Source organism: Bombus fervidus, chromosome 14, assembly GCF_041682495.2.
Source record: "Bombus fervidus isolate BK054 chromosome 14, iyBomFerv1, whole genome shotgun sequence".
Taxonomy (NCBI): domain Eukaryota; kingdom Metazoa; phylum Arthropoda; class Insecta; order Hymenoptera; family Apidae; genus Bombus; species Bombus fervidus.
The window spans coordinates 8,886,445-8,908,115 of NC_091530.1; the positions used below are offsets into that span (position 1 = coordinate 8,886,445).

Genomic DNA, 21,671 nt, shown 5'->3' on the forward strand with positions numbered 1-21,671 from the left:
TTTCATGTGATATCTAGAAATAATATGAAACGTATAAAATAAAATACTCCTGTTAATTGTTCATGAATAATAACTAAATCTATATTTAAATTCAAAACGTTAATCTATTAATTTATTAATAAATATTATGTACCTAGACGATGAAATTATAAAGTGTATAGAAAATAGAGTTGATCGGTTTGTCGTGTGTTTCAATTTGAACCAAATACATACTATACCGAAAAGGAACGAGGTCTGTGAAAAGAATATTGAAAAGTCACAAGCACAATTACATACGAGCGACTAAAACCCGATTACGTAACGAAGACGAATTCCCTCGGAGCTTCGCGGTATATAAATCGGTTTATCGTACGTCGGCCGGCGATTGAACGACCTCGAAACAGTGACAGTGGATACTCCCTGTCAGACAATTTGAGAGACGCTGGTGTGCACGACGCCTCACGTGGTCCACGTGGTCTCGACACACGCTTTCACAACATGGCGACGAAAGCGGGCGTTGAACCTTCCGCAGGTTGTGTAACATGGTCGAAACAATATGTAGGTCGCGTCTAGTTATCCCGGTTTGTCGACGCGAGACTGATTACGTCAACAGTCGTCTGACGCCAGCTAATGCCCGAAAGAAAAAAAAAAAAAAGAAAAACAGCGTTTAACGGTACACTTAGGTGAATTAAGTTATTCACCGTGTTACGCCATCGGCCAAATTCTTTGACCTTTTAAACTCTAAACTTCTTTCCCTTTTCTTTCAAGCTTATGCTTTTTGTCGTATTTCGAGTTTTCGTATCTTTCGGTAAAACTCGCGTGTTTGGCGAATTGAATCTCTCGAAAGATTCGAAACAGTTTACAGAATCGAGTGTTTTGTCGATTTTGAAAAAGAAAGAGAAAGTTGTTGCTACATAACGTTCCGAAGGAACTTTAACTCTGTCGTTCTTCTGCTTTATCTTCACGTTCGTGTAGCTTCGCATATTTCCTTTCCAAATTTTGAAACACTTTACAAGCGTGGAGCGATCAATTGTAAAACGTACTACGCGTAATTTATTAAATAGGATGATAATTTATAATTGTACTACTAACCTGTTGCTTTGCTCATCAATCCATGGAATGCTAATTTGGTTGCCAAAGTTCTTCCATTTATTATTGTAATATCTCTCTCTCTCTCTCGTACTGTTAGTATGTGTTCCAAGCTATTTATATTACTATCGAAGGTTTCCCCGACCCTTCCTCAAGTTTTCTGCTTTTCTTCGTTTTCTAACGATCCAGCTATTTTAAGTGAAACGTTGTTTAAATACTTGAACATATGCAATACTATACTTTAGCCAAGTTGTCAAACACCGGAACGATAATTACGTCTAATTGTAGTGCATAATATATTCTTTTAAAAATATATCAACTCTTTATGAATAAACAAACATCTGTACTAGAAATTGGAAATAGATTTGGCAAAAGTTTTCCACGAATTCTCATCGTCTATAAAATATTAAACACGAACGAATTTCCATATTGACTTTTTAGATTATCTTTCTTCTTTACGCTTTTGCGATCATTTTCTGTCGTTATGAATTACCAGTGGCAATTGTAGTACCGCAATAAATACCGATCTTGGTAGAACCAATATACTTAGTGTACACAAAATTCGCGTTACTTATCAGACGACAAATGTATTTTCGTTTTCCGAACGTAAAGGCATTTCCAGGTGGAGGGGCCAGGGAATATATAGTCGTTGATAATAAATGGACGACCTTGCCGTGCGTAGAATTGATAAGAATTGTAACTCGCGTATCATGGCCTTGTGCATATTTGCAGCTGCCGGGAACCTTGACGCGATTAACTGGCCAGCAATTATTCCTCGAAATTGCCTCGTGATTCATTTCGAATCGATTATTCAGCAAGCATATTCGCCGATTTGCTCGTGTTTTCTCGTGGCCCTCGAATCTATCGTAATAGCCGTTTTTCTTCCTCCGTTTTGATAAACATCTGCCACGTTAATAAAACGGAACCGATAACATTCGATCTACATAGAACGCTATGTTGATTAAAAGGTAGGATAGGCTGACATTGGAAATTTTGCAGAAAGGGAAATTGATTAGATAAGCGTATCAATTTTCATTATTCTCTTATTTCTATGAATGAAATTTCTATGTAATATCTGTTCTTCTCGTTTTACGATTTTATTCTTATGTAAAATCCTAGGAAACGGAAGAAGAAATTTTATATGACTAAATTTTGCGACGTAACACACCGATTACGTTTTCTATATTTTCGAAACAAATAAAATTTAATAATCTCATAATCGAGTAACTGAAGCCAAATTCCGATATCCAGTTTGACTCGATAAACTAAGAAAGAAAGGCTTGAAATCAATCAACAACTGTCGATTAATTTCTCGCTAATCTCAAAAACAATTCCACTATTTCAAATCTTGAAACTTTCAAATTCTAAAAACATCGATCATTCTCATTAAAATCGACAATCGCGACGATTTATCATTAGAGACCTGTAAACTGTAAAACTGTAAAGAAAGCTATCCACCAGTTGCCCCCATTAAAATCAATAATAGCAAGCCGATAATAATCGTTGGATCGTCCGTAAACCGAGATCGTTTCACTTTATAAAAAAGAAATTTCACTGTCTGGAAAGACATTGCCTGGTCGAGATCCAGGAAGATGAGGATCGTCTAGAGAGCTTAGTCAGTTTCACAGGCCACTCTCTCTCGGTTAGCTCGGGTCAATAGGTCACCCACGCCTCGATTACTCGACTTCTATCGAGGCAAAGCGAACCACGTTGGAATTGCAACACCTTCCCTTTTGCCTTTGTAAATGCATCGCAGATGCCACTGGATCGAGAGACGGTGATCGTCGTCGACGACGTCTTCGTCGTGACTCGTGCGCTTTCTTCCATGCATATACTCTTACTTTTCTTCGGTCGAACAACGCCAGCGAGTCGTGGATCAACGACACCAAGTGCTCGATCCAGGAAGATGAGGCGGCCACCGGTTAACTTTCTCCGCTCGAACGAGGCTTGTAACGAGTTCTACTTTATTGTAACCAGTCTCTTTTGCGCAGGGTGAAATCAAACCGTTGTTTATAGGCCTCTGTCCCGGCAAGCTAAATAATAGACGTGATTTGTATCGCGCCTCGGAGAGAGTTTATTTATCTCTTTAACGCTTTAGTTCGATCAGTCTCTTTTTTCCAGGTTTTGCGGTTTCATGGGTCTATGGAAAGTGTTCTTCTATATTTCTGTTTTCAAGTTTATGCATACGTCAAGTGGATATTACACGTTTCAAATAAATGATGACTATGAATTTAGTCTAGGAATTCCTCGAGGCTTTGTAGCATGTGTGCTAGGTCTTCTTATTTCTTCTCTGGTTTCAAAAGTATAAATGTTAGTCGGATGTTACGTGTAATTTAAATTTAAAAATTTGCAATTTAATTTGATAATTCCCTTTTCCCAAGTTTTATCATTTGTTGGATGTTGTGCTCTCTGATCTCTGCTCTCAAATTTACAGATATATGTCACGCGTATAATTGAATGCTGTGTATTTTAACGTATATTTTTAGATAAAATCGAAGAATTCGAAATACACTAAAAACGATCATCTCCGTATTCTTAACGAGTACATCCTTAGAGAAGCGAAGAAGAAGCTTCGATAAGGTGTTCTTGTCGATGAAACAGAAGAAAGTTATCGCGACGGACGCCGGTAACGAGTACTTGTTTTACGAGCGCGACGAAATCAGGCGAACGGCAAACGATATCACACGCGAATCGATTTCTCGGGATTCGTGTGACACGTTGTAATGTTCGACGTGTGCATTAACCTATGTAATTTAACGCGAAATTTTATGATCACGTTTGCGCGAGGAATTCATGCCCAAGGTAAGGTTCGCGGTTAAAACTCTTTGTCGCGTGTTTAATTCCCCGCGAATCGAAACGGTATTTACAGCTGTCCACGTGTTATAATTGCCATTTGTATCGCTGTATTTGACTAGCATCGTGTTTTTTCAATCAACTAATACCATATTTGCTTGCCGTTATCACGAGAAGGTTTGCAATTTGCCTCTGGAGAACTTCTATCTTTAGAAAAAAAAATAGATACTTTACGAGGAATTTTGTAAAAGAGAATATACACGAAGTTTCCACTTAACGGTTTATGTGATTTGACTTACAATCGTTTTTAGTTTAATTAATTGGCTTATTTTTTAATTTCTTTTAGAATTTTAAGTTTACCCATCAATTTTCCTTAAAAACAATTTTTACAAGCTTCCACTGTATTTATTACAATCTTCATTTTGGATAATTAATTGTATCCTTGATAATCTGAGTCAATTATCACACTTTGAAGAAGTTAAAACATAAAGCTATTTCATAAAAATTGTATATAAAATATAAAAACAGAAAGTTGTATATAATAGAGAAATTCTTGAAGTATTCTTTTGTAAGAAATATCGTAATAGGATGTAGGCAAAATAGAAATATCTCGAGCTATGTAGTAGCTGGAATATTTCTTTTCAAAGAAGATTCAACTTACACCCGGAAGGCCTCGATTTTGACAAACGTGCGATACCGATATCAGGCTGTGAAAGTGTTGAATCTCGGGAAAACAATATCTAATAATCGACTGTGTCGAGACGAAAGTTTCCTTCCTCGATGCTTTTGTTCTCTCGTTCTGATTCGTCGGTTCGATGAGATTTCAGGTGAAAATCGCAACAATGCCAACGAAAGTTTCGATGTCCGCGTTAGATCTGTCAGAAAGGAACGCGCGAAACCGACCATGTTCGAATGGAGGTTACCGAGTGAAAGACAACACCAGCGAAACCGAAAGTTCTGCCATTCGTTCTACTTTCCACCGTGAGCGTGCGAGCAATTGGGTCATTCCATTTTTTTTACGAGTCACGCTCGCAATTTGTGAATGTGCCGATCTTCTGCTGATCTCGTCTCCTCTACGAAAATTTCAATTCTTTTGCGAACAAAAAAATTATAATTTTTGTATGGTTTTTGCTATGCAGAGCGATTTCGAAAAACACGATAATTTTTCGCGTAAAAATAAATCAAACAAATATAGGATAATATCTTTTCTATCTTTATGATTGTTCGTTTTTGAGAGAATTGAAAATTTCTAAAATATATACTCGACTTTGGTTAATTTCCAAATATGACAGAGAAGTAGGCTGAGGCTTTGAGATCTCGTTTTGGAGAAAGTGGAATTTAAAAATCCAGATTTCGACAAATTTGTAAGTTCGTTTCTTTCGAAAAACCAAGCGTCGTTAAAAAAATCTTGCATTTCTGTATTTTCGATTCTCTTTTTACGTTTTACGGATTAATTGGTGTCTTTCACGATCGTATCGCAATTTCAGAACCACTCTGCGCAATTAGTTCGATGAAAATATGAAAGTTGGAGCTATTCAATGGCCGAGAGTCTGCTTCTTATTAGAATTTCCGTGTTTTCCTACACTTCTTCTATTATTATATAGTAAACAGCTGTGGTGTATGAAATGACCAGCCGCGAATAGTTCCACACTGTTACATATGCTGCTTTCGATTCCGATCCCACGGATCAAGCAGACGCGAGTGAAAGTTTTTCCTGTCTTTTGAGAACGAATTTTTTATGGAAATATCTCGTAGTGCTGTACATCGTGCTAGCTTATAATTTGATATAAAATGTTCGTGACAGTAGAAAATTTATTAATATTTTACTGTTGCACATAAGAGTGTGTTGCGATGCTACTTTTTCCCTACTGGCAGAAAAATAACCGGTGTTGAGTAACAGGAAGATTCTTACCGTTTTTGATTACAGCATTACGATAGCATAACTTTGAGATTACCTCGATTCGTATAATGCTCGTTGTGCTTCCTAGGTTTGATGTTATAAATTATTTTCCTCTATGTTCTGATAATTTTATGGAAAACGTAAACACCGATATTCTATGTTGCATTCTAAATTTATATAGAGTTAGTTTTGAAATGAATACACACTCGATTAACACCTTCTTCTTCAAGCGTTTCATAAATTTTCATAAATTTTAAGAAGTTAGAAACAATAACATTTGAATTTCATAAATCTTCGGTTTTGCTTCCTCCTTTCCAGACTTTCGATCGAAAAATCTTATACACTTTCCCTTTAATTATATTCGAAGGCGAACTATACAAGAATTATTTCCGCGTGATTCTTTATTACCATTGTACCATGACTTTTGAATCTCCTTGTATTTTTCGTGATTAAAGGACAACTTTCGATCTAAATTCAATAATTTCGCAGAATATTTCTCTATTTACGCACAAGAAGCAACCACTCGAGATTATTTCCATTTCATTCTTCTTCAAAGCCTCTATCTCTGCTCTCGATTTCTCATCCATATTTTAAAGCTTCTCACATTTGTCAAACCGCCCATAAATCATTGCCAACCAAATTTCTACCCTAAAAATTCCACATGAATAATATTTGACACCTTTGAAGCTTTTCTAAAAAAAAAACCAGGGTTGCGGAGTCGATAATCAAAATTTCCCACTTCAACACCAACTCCGATTTCTCTTTCTCTTTATCACCGCCACCCAGTTCAACTCCATTTATTATAGATTGTTAACGTACTCTTTATATGTATGTTTACGTACTAATACTAACTTAAGCACCATAAAAGGCAAAATTTATCATCGTGATGATGACATCGACGTACAAAGAATGAAAAGGGTGGAAAGGGTGAACAAATTTTCTGTGCTAGACTAGATTGGCCGCGTAGTAGCGACACACATATGTGAATATGAATGTGTGAAAGTATATGTGTGCGCAATGTCTCGAGAAACAGACGAATGTAACTGTTCCGTTGGCTGTGTGGTATGAGACAAAGAGAGTGCTGAGACACGTGCAAATGTATATCGACGAAGATCCTGGAAATCGTTTATTTAATAAATCTAAAACTATTTTAATATGAGTTCTAAGTGTAACCTTAGTGTTCCTTTACTTTTATTTCAGCAATTAAGATCCACAATTCTCAACACTCTTTATTCATTAAAGATGTATCGCTACAATTGTAACACTTGCGCGCCTGCGAAACAAACTACAAAACTATGAAAGCGCCCTGACGTGCTTCAGAATTCAGCAGTTTCTCTCTGTAATACGAAAAACGACGAAGTTTGATATTTAAAATGCAGTTTCGTGCCGCGCGAGATATCATGGAAATGTAACTGTCTTTTTGTACGAGAGTTACCCATATTTTGTGCTTTTGCAATTTGATAAAAATGTAGTATTTTTAATATATAAATAGTTTCGTTCCAACAAAAGCTGTCGAATTTGCTTCTATCGGACAGAAGAATTACGTTATGTTTCTTTATGTATCTTTATCATGCAGAAGGTTGTGCGATTTATAATTCCATCAGCTTGACGTCAGATGGCAAAATTATTACTTCTGCCTCTATCAAATTGGCCTTAGTTTTGCAACGACACTGGCTCAGCTTCTGTGGTCTCGTGACGCTACAGATGGAAGTTTGTACCATTTTCGCGAGTCGTGGCATGTCTTGCCTTACGATGTCGTCGAAACGAGTCGCGAAGATTTCTCCGTAGATTTTAAAAAGATCTTTCCGGCAAAATTTATATTTTTCCAGTTGTACAACTATCGATATCGATATCGACTATTTGTTCCCAACTTCGGCCCCGACTCCAGTGATCAGAAATTCTCTTCGATCTCCAACTCCGACCACGACTTCGCTGTCTCGAGAAAAATCGTCGATTGAAAGAGCAAACACACCGAGCCATAAATCGAGCCAGTTTATGCCACGATAGAAGACATTTCACGTGTTACGACAACCTGTTACTCGAACGGCGTGTTCGAGACAAGGAAATGTTCACGGGGTCCCCCTTTCTACGTAAAAATTGGGTTGGTTACGAGACGAACGACTGTCTCGGCTCGCGGCTTTCCTACGTTTCGGCGTGATCGCTGGGCCAGACAATCGGACGATGCAATGTGCAATAGCGTGTACGGTACGGTGCAACGTGCCGCGGCTAACGACCGGCCAGATCGTTGCTCCAACCAGGAAATGAAATGAACCGGCGTGGAATTGCACGGTTTCTCGCGATCGTGGCTCGCGGAAAGTGTGTCAGCCCTTAAATGGGAAAAGCACAATGCGGCGAGCAACGAGTACGGGGCTCATTAACGTCGGACCGACAACTGACTCGAGAACGATGAACGTCGATTAACAGGCCACTCGAACGAGAATTTTATCGGCATCGATCTACGTATGTAACGTCGATCTAGCGTGGAACGTTTCGACTTTTCATATAACGTTCTGTTCTCTGTGACAGGTGAATTTTACATCAATTACGGAAATATTAATTATTAACCGTGGACGAAACCGAAATTGTTTACTTAATTAATTACTGCGTTAATTTCGATCGATCATGCTATCGTCAGAATGCGGTTTTTGTATTGCATTTCTTACGATATAAAACAAGATATAGAACAAAATATAGAAGATACAAACAAGACATAGAATCGCCCGTGGCTAGAAAGTTGAAGGCGAGCATAAGTAGATGTATCTGATGAGGATTTCAAGCTAATTATACTGTTTAGTGACTTTTCCCAATTATGATTACTCGACTGCAGTCTCCGTTTACGAAGCTACAACTTTTTCAATTTAATGTCTTTCTTTGAAACTCGATAGATGGATGTGCTCTTACAGTGGAGTAGGAGCGTAAGAATTCTTTAAAGTTGTACAAATTTCGCACGCCGGTGAAACTTGTAAATTTATTACAAATATATTTATACTTTCTACGAAACGAAGCTGCACGCTTCGGTTTGTATCGTACGAACGGATAGACGTTGTCCTTTTAGAAAACTTCAACGAATCGTGCCAAATATTTTCCATCTACAGTCATAAATCCATTATCTATCAAATCGACACCGGTTTCTTCGAAATGCAGACAAACAAAATTAAACACCACGCTTTTACTTTACATTTATCTTGCGAGTATGTCGATATTACTCATTCAAAAAAAAAAAAAAAGGAACTGGTGATTAAGGAATCACGCGTCGTTTTAATCGCGCGTGGATTTTTTGTCGATCGAAACAACCTCGGCATCGCGAAGATGAAAGCAACGAAAGAAAATACATTTTCGTTTTGCGATCTCGAGACAAGAGCGAATTACGCGTTCTAGGCGGAATCGCGAGAGTTGCAGCAGCGATGCACTTTCTCCGTAGTAAAAGTAAAAGTTTCGCCGAGCGACCATGTTGAGACACGGTGCACAAGCAGCGCATTTAACCAACCAACGGAATCGTAGCTTTCTATTATTGCAAGATCGTCAACCTTACTCGCGCAGCTTTTCATTTCACGCAGATCTCTCTCGATTATGCTAAAATCGACATCGTTTTGCAAGGCTGACATTATCCGTACCAGTCTGAAACCAGCTCGTCTTATTCTACTTGGTCATTTCTCGTTGTAGCGAGTTTAGAGTATTTTACAGAAGAACTATAACTCGGAGATCGTTCAGTGATTAATCGTGGGTAGACTGTATTTGAAACAAATTAATGGGATTATTTAAAAAAGACATCTTTTGTGTTGGTTAATTTTTTCTAATAAAATAAGAGATAAGTTGAATTTGACCAGTTTTATCGTAGAAATGAGATATGTATATAAAATTAATCTAAATTAAGATTCTGTTATTGCATTGGTGTATTAATTGGAATATTATTCATGACATCCACTTGATTCTACAAATGTATTACGGTTATTTCAATCACATAATTTCAGCGCAGATTCCAAGCAGTCAATTGAAACTGATGTTTCTCCTCGTTATATATGCAACGAAATATTTGCATATATTATTTTCATGAAATCTTGCCGTAAATTCATGTATTATTGCATATATTTCTTTCCTATCGTAGCTTTGTTCATTATCGTACACGAATGGAATTCTCATCGTCGGACAAGTATCGTTACGAATTAAAATGAATTAATGTGAAGATAAGGATATCATTTTGAATGATCCTCAGGTGTGAAAATTACTTTTTACATTTAATACACCGATAGACCTAATTCCTTTATCGATTCTAGGAAAGATTGTTTGCAAAGCTCGTTGCGAAACGTGCACATTATTGAAAACAAATAGCCGAAGCAAACTTCCCAAAATAATTTCTCAAATAATCTCTGATACTATTATGTCAATCGTATTAATAATAGAAATGTATATAATAAGGAAAATGTGTTGAAGACGCGTTATTTATAAGTAAAAATTACCTATTGTTGTAATATAATAATTTAATCGTTCATCGAAAGAATCGATCTTGACGTATAATATTAAAAAATGTCCGCAATTCTTACTTACGAACTTCTGTCTCTGTAGCAAAATTCTCAAAAGATCGAATCTGTTGTTTCGTTTAAGAGAAGTGAACTAAAATAAAAAAAAAATCATTTAGAACACGTTCCTCCAATAAAGCTGTCGAAAGCATTTAAACACGAACCAACGTTGTTCTATTTCTATAACAAAATCAGTAAAACAATTTAGCTGTTTCAAATCGTTACTTTCCATCTTCGTTCCAAAATAAAATTTCCCTAAATCCACCCTGTATCAACAATTCAAGCTAGTAGCATGATTCGTACTGGCATATTCACGGGTCGACAATCGCCTCCACATTTTCGCGTTTCGCTCGACAAAGACGACGCGACGCGTACAGTAGCTTACAAAAGTATTGAAACGCTCGTAGAAACCTTTTGCGAATATATTACACGCGCCATACGGAACACTTTGAGACGTGGTAAGTGGCGAAATACTTTCGCGAGCTGCTGTAGCTTTTATTCAATCAGTGAGAGAAATTCCACTCTAAAGTGGGTTCCTTGTTGAATGGAACAAAAGCGTGGAAAGGTGAGAAAGAAAGGACGCGAGAAGAGGTCGATCCATTACCTGAAATCGCGGAGTTTCAGGCGCAACGTTCGGAAAATGCAAAGAGCGTTCGAGGGGAAATCGGTTTCACGTGGTTGAAACGTAAAAGGATCTGTGACGTACAGTATAATGGCACGAGAATGCGATTTTCGCGTACATCACGTTGATTCTAAACGTCGAGGAGGACGATCGATCAATATTCCAAAGAGAAACAGCGACCAAGAGTTCTCAGAAACGAGCTCGGTACGGACAAAGGAGCACGCGTTGGACCTGGTAGCGCAGGTCAGTTCTATTTATGTATACGAATTCTTGCGTTTTCCGTGAAACTACGTCCGCAGGATCTACCAAATCCCTCCCTCTCGCGAAACCATCGCAGAAAGTTTTACGATCGATATGCGCAGGTATAGTCACAACGTTTCATTTTCTTCGATCAATTTCTAATTTTATCGAATTCTCGTTCTTTAGCCTGTTTCTTGAGATTGTGAAAAAGAATTTCAAAGATTCGTTCGATATTAGTTTCGCCGTTGTTTCTTCATTCACCAAGATCCTACAATTTTTACCATCTATTTCTACAATTGTACGATATTCGAAGTTTATGATCGTGCTCTTTTATTTCATTGTTTGCAAATCTGTATTACTGACTGTTTGACATTCGTTATTAGAATCATTGACGTAACGTTACTACTATTAATACGACTGTAAAGTCATATTAGTTAAAGAATGGTTCAAACGGTACTAAAAATATTTGCGGGATCAGCGAGTGCAAGAAAATTTCTAATATTTTATTACGTTTATGCATTTGCGCAAAATTATCGGACATGGAATTTAAAGATTGATGAAAGTTATAAATACTGAAAATAATCAAAGAACGACTGAGAATGAGTGGAATATTTGATATCGGAAAAACTCCACGTGTTATATAAGAATTTTGGAGGTCAGTACGCAGAAACAATAAAAAAATGTTTATATACACGTTTGTCCTAACTGACCTTGTTTACACGGTACGGCTGATTTTGTGTTTTACCAGTTGTTCGTCTGTCTTCTTCACAGAATACTACCAAACAATGTTCGATACAAACTGGCTCTCGTAAAGAGGATATTTCGATACGACGCATAGGATATAATTAACGATATAATTAAATAATTTATAACGAAAAATGAGAAAATGCTTGTAAATATAATAATATTGCATAGAAATTATTCAAACAATTGAAGAATAGAATCAAATTGTTTGCATCTATGTCCTCTTCTTTTTTGCTTTATATCAGTACGATATATCGTACTTTACGTAAAGTATTTTAAATTATGTATTAAAAAACATTTAAGGAAGATATTTCACTCTGTTGAATAAGCAACGTTTACGTCAAAATTCTTCTTGTCTCTTTTATCGCTCAAGCTGCGACAAATATAATGTTTTAATTGTCTTTAACATATCGAGGTAAGAATTGGGGTTGTTAATCGAACATAAGGGGGTTGTTATCAACGTTTCCGTGGTGTAGTGGTTATCACATGTGTTTCACACGCACAAGGTCCCCGGTTCGATCCCGGGCGGAAACATAATTGCACCCTTTTTTTTTTCATTTATCGACAATCGAAAAGTTAAAACAGTCGATGATCGTGCAACTACCAAGAGGACAAGGGTTTTCAAAGTAAAAGTTCGACATATGTGTCCTAGATTATTTAGTTACACCATGGAATCTTACATTTATTTTACGAGAACACTAATAATTAAAAAATGAAGGATCAGACATCAAGCTTCTTTCAATTTTCGATCATTGTCTTCAATTGCGATATAAGTACTCTCAAACGAATGCAACTTGAAAATACGTCAATTCTAAGAAACTAACGAATCCACCGTGTGTACAATACCTTCGAGTTTCTCCAACTTCTGACCAATATATTCGGCTCCGATGTAACAACCGTTGAATGAATGAAACTTCGAAATATGTAAAGATTAACAATTCGACCGATGCACGCCCTGACATCGCATCGTTTGTCTGAACGAGTAACACCGAGCGAAACATTGAGAAGAGAGAAAAAAGAAGAGCGAGAATCCGGTGGACGCTGAACACCTGTTTGAAAGATACTCGTGGACGATGTTCCCAAAACGGCGAGATTCCATTTGCAAAATTCCACGTAGGGCATGGAGGTGATTCCCAGCGATGAGGACAGTTCTTTGTGTTACGAGCGGAGGATGCGTTCGTGGTATGGGGCCGGTGGAGTCAGGCTATGGCAAAACGGGCTGTCTCAAGGTCGGTTAGGCACAAGGGCAGCTTCAGTCTAGCCTGAACTCGACCGCGCCCTTCGAGGTCGTGCCATCTCGTTCTCACACGGCCAGTTTTCTCTTTTTTTCTCCTCTGTCCTTTCTTTTTTTAATCTTTGTCCTTCTCGCTCTCTTCGTTCCTCTATTAATTGCCAGTTAAATGTCGTTGCTTTCTTATGTATGGACCGCAGCCTCAATTTCAATCGACGAATACGTATCTCGAGACGTGAATCTTCAACCCTTTGTTTCGTGACTGGATTTTAGCAACAGCAAGACTGACGCAGGAAACAGTAATACGAATCACTATGATTGTTATTACACACAGCAACGATATTTACATCTGATAAGTTTATATTTAAAAGTTTGTAAACTAACTGTTATAATCTTTCACGTTTCAAACAAATAGGTTTCGTATAATGTGTATTCGATGCAGAGAAAATAGGTTAATTTTGTTAAACTCTCTTTATACAATGCGTTTTTATATACTACTACAAAAATTGGCAAATATGTTACTACCTATCAGTCATCCATTTGACAGAATGATAGACGTATCTGGGTTAAGTTTAGAGAAAATACGAATTACGTGAAAATATCAAAAGTTGATACAAACGAAGGCTGTACACTACAAATTTAAATTAACACTAGAACTACCTGCATTTGAGACGTAGCTATCTCTACTAAAGCCAGTCAAAATGATTGATCTTTAAAAAATATGTAATAATAGAATATTACATTTATTGATCTACCATTATCTTACAAAAGAAACTCAATGCTCTGAGATCGCAAAAACTATATAATAACAACTTTAATAATAACAGTAAGTACAATAATGAAGAATATTCAGTACCAAAATCCTTGATAACAAGAATATTGAAAAGGTTAAAAAATATTTCATTCGAGTTCTACAATTACTTAAGCGTACAAAATATTCTGAAAAATATAACATAAAATTGAACTGGTCTGTTTCTTAACCAATTTTTATTTTTATTATGTAGTATGTAGTATGCAGTAGAATTTTGATTAACGAAAATTTCAACGACAAAGACGAACAGCGATCCCATAGATCGAGCCCATTGCGTGAACGTTATTCGCAAACTGAAAATAGCCAACTCTCGAAGCAATCTCGTTTTTCTTAATCGACAGAACCTTCATCCGTTCGTCGTTCCCTATCGCGTGCCGGACGATTATGAAGCGATTCGAAGCTCTTGGGGGGTATATACCCGTGGGCTTATCTGACCTGACCGACGCGACGGGCAATTAATTGAACGACAATGGTCGCCGAGCTTCTCGCACTAATTAAGTTCAACCTCTAGAATCAGTGGCGCACGATCTTCAACAAGGTCACTAGGTCATCCCTTTCACTCAGGATTTTCAAGATAAATGTTCTCCGTCTCGATCAACGATGGTGTACGATGAACGCAATGAATGTTTCTTTTTGATAACGTAAACGTATCTTCTACAGGATATATCTCCTAAATTGGTTTCAATATATCGGCGAAACATTCGACAAATGTTGTATTAGATCCGATCGATCAATTTTCTAGAGATCATTATAAACGCGGACTTCGCCTTTGTCAAGTTTAAAAAGGAAAAAAGCAACTTCGACGAAAGATCGAGCGATCCTTTAATTCTATGGAACTTTATGAAATTTTATGGAATTCAGTGTACGTGTATAATATCGCCTGCTTGATACCAATTAATTTAGAAACTGTTTAGAGTCACGTACATATACGTACGTAGTTATTGTTCCCAACCGTATAAACGCTTTAGAAGCTTCTGATAATCATATCACAACTTCAAAAACTCCAACTATAAAAAAGGAGACAGATTTACGAAATCAGATTATTTGACAAACGAAAACGTAAAATCTTACACGAAAGACATCGAGTCCTCTGCGTTTCTCTCTTGAGTTTCGGAAGACGCGTTCGCGTACAGAATTATTATTGTCGTTTCAGGCAAGAACGGAAACTTCCTACGTAGAAGACGGTAACTGACGAGAAACAGAATGTATCGTTCCGTTTCACGAGACACAGAAAGAGAAAGAGGGACAGAGGTTGATACGGGGACTACGTGGAAAGCATCCTTAATTAAACGCAGCGGCGTTTATCGAGTTTCCCTATCTCTTGTCTCGTGACCGCGTAAATCGGCTGGTCTCAAGTACCGATCCTTTCATGGCTACCACCAAGGTCACGACCTCCACTACGTGCAGAGAGCGATGCACGCACTATTAGGCACACGCCACGCGCGTGCATGTTGCGTACGTGCAGCCTAATCTGTGGGATGCATCGACTCGCCAGGGCTGGCTCGTAGTCACCGCGTGCCACCTCTGACTCTAACGGAATAGGAAAAGTACGTTGACAAGGAAATTTTGATCGAATAAAAATGGTTTAATACGCTAGAAATATATTAGAATTATTTTCGAATTAGGAAATCGGTGTAATTAGCGAGGTATTTAATTGAGTTTACATACAGTGGCTGATGAAAGGAACATTTACCATAAAAAAGACTTGTATAATATCCATGTCGTGTGTGAAGGATATGAAAGATCTCGGAATTTCATTAGCACCGTATCGAGACACGATCGATTAGATCGAGAAAATTTTTATCGAATCTAGAGACTTGTATAGAAATTACGAGATATTTAACGTAAACTTTAACGGAGTTAGAATTTAGAGTGGGAATTTCAATGGAATTATAAAGATTACCTTTAACTTGTGATATTTATCGATTTCGTAAAGAAAAATTTATGGTACAGGTAAGCTTTACTTTCCACCAAATAATATACGCTCTATCGAACGCAACATTCTCAGAAGTCTATTTACTGCAAATAATAGTAAATTTCAAGGTAAGTCCTCTTCCTACTTTCCAACTTACCAAATTAATCAATACGGATTCCGAGCGACTCGCGTATCCTACACAAAAGAGAACAATAGGGAACCTATCCGAACAACTTCATACAGCCTCCTATCAATACAAAATCATCTCTGAAAAACCGCTATGTGCTCCAAGTGCAAGAACATGCAAAGAGGAACCAGCAGAAGATTTCGGAAACTTGTTCCAAAACGAATCTCACGGAACTCTTTCAACTGGAGAAGCAAGCATCGGTCTATTGTCTGTGCTGTCGCAGACGGCGGCGCAAAAATTCCGCCCCTGGAGCGTCGCTTGGAGAGGGCTTCGAGGGTGAGGCGGCCGATTCCCGGCGAGTTTCAGCCTCGAGTAAGCCTGGAACGAAGACTGTAGAAAAAAAGGGCCTGGTACAGAAGTATGGAGAGGGGCGGAAGGGCCGGGGAAGCGAAGGGGGAGACAAAGAGGCCGAGAAAGAGGGAGTCGCGTTTCTGAACGCGCGCGAGTACGTTCGCTCCGCTGCTGACGGGGTGAACGTACGACGGTAGACGCAAAAATCCCTCCAAGGTCGGTGCATCCCTATCGGTACCCCGTACGTCCGTCTGTTCGTGCCACGGTTCACCGTCTCCCGTCCCCGCCCTGTTTCTACCACCACTCCTGGCTAAACAACCGACAGTTATCCCCACCAACTGCCCCAAATCACCCACGCGACCGGGCTGACTCGATTCAGGGACGCGCGAGCTATACCTGCGCCTCCTGCAGGATCAACCGAGTGGGAAAACAATCGGACCGCAAAAGCGCGGCACTCTTTGCCAACTCCTATGTCGTTGTGAGAGTTAAGCTGCGTCCTCGCTCAAGCAACAACCAGAAACTTTCTGTCGGTGTTCCGTGTTTCTGGTTGAAACGTTGCTGGTTGATGTACGAATATTCTTCCGTGTACGTCGTCTTCGCGTTTTTATCACCAGTAACAGAAATTGCTACTTGTTGCATGCTTTAGCTCGGAGCAGTGAAAATAAAGAAAAGTAAGAGACGCGTAAGAACACATCGCGACGGAACAAATGTTTGTCCGGCGTGTACTCGTCGCTAGGAACAGACGTCGTTTTAAAATGGAGACAAAGCAAAAAAATATTCCTCCGATTACGTTGCTTCAACGTGGACGAAACGTTCGTACAAGTCGATATTCGTTGGAAATGTCTTGTAACACGCGGCAACAACAGGCCATAAAAGCTCCCTCGTTGTTACTTCGATAGATGCAGAGTTTTAGGTACTCGTTGAAACATGCAGCAACGACAGACAACAAAAGGATAGTTCTTAACGTAGATTCGTATTTAACTCAAAAAGCAAATGAAAGGAGTTTTGGTGTAAGTTTGATTGACAGAGTAACTAAAATTTAAAAATTACTGTCCTAAAAAGTATAGTCGTTTTGAAATAGAAAAGTACAACGTGAACTATGTAAACTCGATACCGAGGCCTTCTCGAGTAACCTCGAAAAACAAGAAAACTTGCCCTTTTTGTATCGAAGGGGTACCATATATTTCCTGGCCTTTTTTCCGCTCAGATGGCTCGTGAAACGGCAGGTTTAACTCGCGCGTCTCTGCTTTCGTTGATCAGGGTCGCGTAGGTGATCTTACCTGATCTGGTGGGGCTGCGTCCTTTATTCGGATGCATTCGGACCGTTCATTTCGATATTATGCTAATGACGTTTTAAACAACGAGCCGGCAGAACTCTTGGTGATTCGGATAAGATTCTTGGACGCATCGGGTTCAAGAAAGCCATTTGTGTGAAAATAGAATGTAAATATATCGTTCAATTACTGGTTTGCACGCAAGTGGTTGGCAAATGTACAGGGTGCGTTTGTAGAACGAATATAATTTCGACCGTTTCAATAACGAACTGATATTTTTATTATGTCGTCGTCCAATCTTCTCATTCTTTTCCCGAGGCGACGTTTCTTACTTGTCTTTTATACCAAATGTTGCAAACTATAATATAGTTTCGAATTAGTCCAATAACGAACTCATATTTTTATTATTTTTCTTTTTCCATTTTTGCTCTTTAACGTTCTTCCTTTTTTGGAATTTTTTCGGATTCGTTTAACAAATCGTAAAAAGCAGTGTGAAAAAAGTTATGGAGGTAAAAGAAAAACAAGATAAATAATGAAAGTTTATGACAAACGGCTCACAATGTATCAAAATGATAGTCGGAATAGATAGAGTGCTGATTTGCGGCAGCTGGAATCCGCTGTGCCCCCATATTTACCCCCACCTCCAACATGACTTTGCTACAAACGATCGTAATAACAGTATTCGAATCTTAAAATAGCTAAATAAAAAGTGTCCGCCAAGAATCTTTATAACCCTCTTTTGTAACACTCTGTATAATCTATAGACCATCGTCAAAACCAAAATACCCAAATTTCATTTCATTTTGCTCGCCGCTCGCACCATTCACAAATCTATCAATACCGTTATTAGCTACCATTAACCACTATTAAACTATTATTACGCCAATGACGACTACAAATTATACTGCGCGATCATGAAGACCTGTTGCCATTACACATTCAAGCAAAGGAATTACGAAGAATAAAGAAATATAACGCGTGACAAAGTAGTAATTGGTTATATACCGGACGTAGCGGTTGCAAAGGTAGATGAATTTATCCCTTTAAAAGTCAAAAGATTTCACATTTGTATTCTACGTTTGTCTATAGAAAACGAAAATTTCTTTAATAGGAGAATTTCGATTTATTTAAAAAGTTCCACAGAAAAAAAAGAAAAGGAAAAAAATATTCCCAATGTTAAAAAGTTAAGACGTGTTTTAATATACCTCGTGTACCTGAGGTTAGAGAGTCAAGCGTCAACCTGTGTTCGTAAATCTCGCGCGAAGGCGTGATGTGACAGCGGGACACGAAATTACTTGGCTCGAGAATTCGAAATCACCGGGAGAAATTGTCAGCCGCCTTGTGCGCGTATCTCGGCCTCCGGGGGCCGTTGGGAAACCGGCCGTTGGAAGAAGAAAACGCGTGTCGGATTTATTCCGGCGCAGTAATTTGCGGTTTCATGAACAGCACGTGGACGCGAGCTGTCGGCGGTAAATTAAAATTTCACGTGCCTCTTCGAATCTGACGGCACCCCGAGACGGAATTTTTCGAATGGAAAACGACCTATAACTCTTCCAGCGATTGCAATTAACTCGTAATTCTCACTTGCTACGTCTGTGTTGTGTAAGGGGTGTGACAATTCAATGGTACAAGTGCTTAAATATTTACTTAACGTCCACGATGATGGATGTTTTCTTTGGTTTTATCGCGTGAAAGATATATGATCGAAATAACGAGAAAAGAAATAAAGAGAAACAACGTGCGTTTAAAATTAACTTTAAAGTATACTTTTAAAATACACTATCACAATCTTATTATTATTATTATTATTATTATTATTATTATTATTAACCTTTTGTAAGCAGATTTGATTATGAGACGGTGAATAAATTATCAGGTTGTGTTTAAAGCAGTAGGACATGCTTTCAGCCTTTATAAAAATTAAACCATTAATTGTTCATCGTCGATTGATCATCTTTGTCACTTTTCAACCCCATCGATTCTTACGCTTCTACGCGGCTAACTACGATAACCAACTTTTACCATTGAATTGTCAAATTTTCTAATTTCGGAGAAGATTAGGATACAGTTATAAACATATTTAACATATAAAAGTTATTTTTGCTCAAGAAGTGTAAGAATAAAACTCAACTTCGACTATTGAACTCTGCCCACGTACGTTCGTGCACGTACCAACGAAATATGTCCAAGTACCAGCAGATATCGCTGATCCAAACTCATTAAATTACAAGATAGCTCGTTCGATTTCTCAATCGAGAAGAACTCGAAGAAAGATTCAACTAGAAGAAGAAAATAGCGGAATGATACGAGCGCGGGGCCCATTAAACGCACACTAGAATTCATGACTGCAGTGGTTCGTAAACTCCTGCAACACACACTACAACATACATAGTTGAAGAGAATGGATTTTGTCGTTCATAGGGTCGAAAGGGTTAATAAGAGCTTAAGGCGGTGCAGCGAAGATGCTTTTCGGTAAGTGACCGTCCGTCAATTCGCGAAGAATGCGTCGCTGGCTAACGAGCAACGCTCCCAACGGTTATCCAACAATAAAAATAATTTGGCGATGAATGAGGGTAGACGGTGTTTAGGAGAGTGAGGCCGACGTAAGATATTTTTATTGGACGTCTGCAGTCTGGATGCACGGCCGGCCGTTAACCCGATGCACTCATTGCTCCGTGCCAATCCATATGGAATCCTTGCTCTCGATTCCTCTTCAAGCGTCTTCCATCTTCTTCGGCTACTCTGCACGCCCTCGCGCTTTTCAACGTTTACGTCCGATCTGTGTGCCTCGTTCAACTTAGATCGAGCACTGTTTGCTAATCGTCTTATGGGTTCCTTTTAAGGTATTTATTTTATATACGCGTTTGTGATAAGTTTAAAAGCCCAGATATATTATATAATATATAAAAGTATATGAAATATGCAGAAAGGAATATTTGTCATAATTTTTTAACAGGCGAAACAAATTATCATGTAGGTTTAATTTCTTTAATTCTCTTCGCAAAGATATTGAAATTGTATAAGGATCTATCGATAATTTTGCAGAAAGTGAGCTTTTTAAAATTGCAAAAGTAGAAGAACTCGTAGCGTGCAAAGATATACAGTGTATCGAAAGTATAGTATTCGTTATAGTATTCAGTGGAATAAGTTTCTACTCACATTTCATCTGTTTAATTGGGTTTATAAAAAATACGAATTTGTATAAAAATCCGTAGTTCGGTTGTCAATAACATTCTTCGCTATTATTATATATCATTGTTGCATACTACATGTATATTATATATATATACGTATATCCCAATGAAACTGCCGTTACGAAAATCGTTCGTATTCACGAGGACTGTCATCGAGAGCGTTAATCTTCAAGCTCGACGATCTTGAAACGCACTCATCGAGATTCCGTGACGAAGATGGAGGCACGCCAGCTGTTGAGAATTGGTCGTAGAGCAAAGTTCCTTGCACTCATCGGCTTTCAATGCCAAAGCAACGAATGCGGTTCGGGAAAGGGTAGCACACGCGAAGAAGAGGAAGAAGATGACGAAGAAGAGATGCGGTTTTACGCGAGCGTTCAATGGTACTTCGCTATATGGCTGCATAACGTTTATGGTACTCGTTCGCCACTATTTCTGGAGGATCAACATCTAGATGAATCACATACGTGGCGCTTTCCTGTATTTCCATCTTCAGTACGTGTTATTTCAAAATGCTTCGACGATGGTTCGCTTTAAACGCTTCGAGAATGGAAATTTATACTTTTCTCGCCCTTCTTGCCACCCTTCTTTTAAGGAATACAAACAGACTTGCCATTTCTTTGGGCTTTTATTTTTCGCAGCCCGTTTAAAACGCGCGAATAAAAAACAATCGCGATTTATATATTGTTTTATTACAAAAAAAAAGTATTAAAATAACAGACTATTTGTAAAATCTCGAGGCACAAAATTTCATATTAGGTTGTCCGAAAAGTGTCTTTCTTTCGCAAACGTGCTTTTTACAACAGTGCACCTTCGTACAAACGTGAAAGCAAGTCTGTGAAATATCGCGGCGTTTATCTCAACAGAACAAAATGAACCGTACGTAA

At 38.3% G+C, this 21,671-nt stretch overlaps 1 protein-coding gene and 1 non-coding gene across 3 annotated transcripts in view; both read left to right on the top strand.

Annotated features, from left to right (window-relative positions):
- Positions 1-21,671, top strand: part of Rpl32 (ribosomal protein L32) — a 253,542-nt gene that overhangs the window by 129,347 nt on the left and 102,524 nt on the right. The window lies entirely within an intron of this gene.
- Positions 12,346-12,418, top strand: Trnav-cac (transfer RNA valine (anticodon CAC)). Its single transcript has one exon. It is a non-coding gene; the product is annotated as a tRNA-Val (tRNA).